Source organism: Littorina saxatilis, linkage group LG4 (assembly GCF_037325665.1).
Source record: "Littorina saxatilis isolate snail1 linkage group LG4, US_GU_Lsax_2.0, whole genome shotgun sequence".
NCBI lineage: Eukaryota > Metazoa > Mollusca > Gastropoda > Littorinimorpha > Littorinidae > Littorina > Littorina saxatilis.
In genome coordinates, this window is record NC_090248.1 from 58220069 (window position 1) to 58222568 (window position 2500).

The 2500-nt window shown below is 41.1% G+C and overlaps 1 protein-coding gene across 4 annotated transcripts in view; it reads right to left on the minus strand.

Moving 5' to 3' along the window:
* LOC138965197 (potassium voltage-gated channel subfamily A member 2-like) overlaps positions 1-2500 on the minus strand; it is a 32627-nt gene that overhangs the window by 12208 nt on the left and 17919 nt on the right. The window lies entirely within an intron of this gene.

Below are 2500 nucleotides of genomic sequence, written 5' to 3' on the forward strand. Positions count from 1 at the left end.
AACAACTTTTTTGCTTGAGCACAATCTAAAATTTGCCTCTTTTTTTTTTTTATAAATAAAAGAAAATAACGTCCTCCTCCTGCCCCTCAACCAGACTATAGTGCCTGGCATATATGTTATTCCTATACGTCTGTACGCTTGTGACTCAGAATGACTATAGTGCCTGGCATATATGTTATTCCTATACGTCTGTTGGCTTGTCACTCAGACTGACTTTCGTCTAGTGTGTGCCTCAGCCAGACTATAGTGCCTGACATATATGTTATTCCTATACGTCTGTTGGCTTGTCACTCAGACTGACTTTCGTCTAGTGTGTGCCTCAGCCAGACTATAGTGCCTGGCATATATGTTATTCCTATACGTCTGTTGGTTTGTCACTCAGACTGACTTTCGTCTAGTGTGTGCCTCAGCCAGACTATAGTGCCTGGCATATATGTTGTTCCTTTACGTCTGTTGGCTTGTCACTCAGACTGACTTTCGTGCCTGGCATATATGTTATTCCTATACATCTGTACGCTTGTCACTCAGACTGACTATAGTGCCTGGCATATATGTTATTCCTATACATCTGTACGCTTGTCACTCAGACTGACTATAGTGCCTGGCATATATGTTATTCCTATACGTCTGTTGGCTTGTCACTCAAACTTTCGTCTAGTGTGTACCTCAGCCAGACTATACCTGGCATATATATGTCATTCCTATACATCTGTTGGCTTGTTACTGAGACTTTCGTCCCGTGTGTAAAGAGCTTTTTCCTGACGGTCTTGAAAAACATGTCGTTTAAATCATTTCACACTGGCACACATCTTAAAATTTGAGACGATTAGCGTGCATCGTTTGTTTCCACAAAGTTAAGCTGCTTCTGGGTATGTGACTTTAAATCAAACCAAATCAGTTTGGCAGATTGTCCAAAATTGATAGGTGAGAACATAATGGGACGTTGGTACATTTCCAAGACGACACTAGTTGTGGTGTGCAAGTGTCAATCCAATATATCCCGATATTATCACACTTTCAGCACGACTGTACAGTTAGACACTGAGATTATATGTGGTTGTAGGCCTACTACTGAATGCAAACTCCATTGCCTCGTAGCGCTTTCTCTGTGTCAGAGTTAAGGACGTTTCACACACGTTAGTGGTCGACTTAAGGTGTTACGAGTGTGTTTGAGTTGCGGTTCTTGCTCATGTTTATACTCACTGAGTTACTTCCCTTGGATCTGGATCTAGATCTGGATCTGGATAACCCGCCTGGGTTGGTGGTTTGCGGGTGCGAATGCGTATACGCACGGTTCAGTGTGCTTTCGCGAAAGGGTGTGTCATATGCACGGCTAGAACTAAGATACTTCTTGATTTCAGTAAATAGTTTCATTACATGTCAACTAGTTCGTTTTTAAATGATTTTTTAGAGATCGCCAAATGGTATTGTGTTAATAACATCATTCGATCGATTGTACGCACGGCGCCGTGCGTCTAGTAGCTCAGTCCATTCCTTCTTTCCGGTATGGAAACAGACGTGTTTCTGGCGAAAGAATCGGCGTTTTCAACTCGCCATATCTTCATATTCATTCGGACTAGAACAACGAAATATAAATTTCTTGTAAAAAAAAATCCCGAGCCTTGCGACTCTGGTAGTCATTTTCTTAAGCGAAGCGGCCTTTGGTAGGTACGACAGTTTTAGTCACCCAAGTATATATCTAAAACGCACGTGGACGAGTTTTCAATGGCGTATTTGAAGTCTGTGAATGTTGTGATTACAAATCATTTCGGGGCACCCCTCAGTCTATACGTACAGACAAACAAATTGCATGGAACGAAATTTGAGAGGCTGGACTGTAAGTTGTTGTTTTGACTTCTACAAATCTCGCAGGTCTTTTATGCAAAACAGACTCAAAATTGCATTTTTCACGCAAGTGTAGATGACGAGACTATCGAAGGAATGGAATACACTTGCCTACAGATATAATAGACAGATACTTATATCTATGACTTACCCTAGCCCATATGTTAGAATAAAGAACATACTTTGCTCTTTTGAATGATGTATGATTTGGCACTGTACACAGGATTTTAGACCTGCCCCCGAAGTGATTTTTCCATAAACCCGTCAAAAAGCTCACTCTGTTTTGGCCGTAAAAAGCGCCCAAATGAAGTCAATTTCTAACCTGTGTCGTGTGTTCGAAGGAGTACATCTCAGCGATGCCATTGCCTTGCAACCTCAAAGAAATATATTTTAATAACCCGCTAAATGAACGTTTTTTTAGTGTGAAATAAAAGCCGGAGATTTGCTTCGTTTCTTTGCTGCGACACAAAACCAAAACCAACTATAGATCTGCGGTGACATTATGAGTTCGTTTTCGACATTGCAGTGAAGTTGCGTGGATCTTCGACGATTCCCGTTCGGTTTAATGTGGATAGAGCTTTGATTGAATGTAACTGCTTTGAAAAGTTACAACATGAGTCCTTGGGATCGATGTTTTTCGGTAAACTTCTTCGTA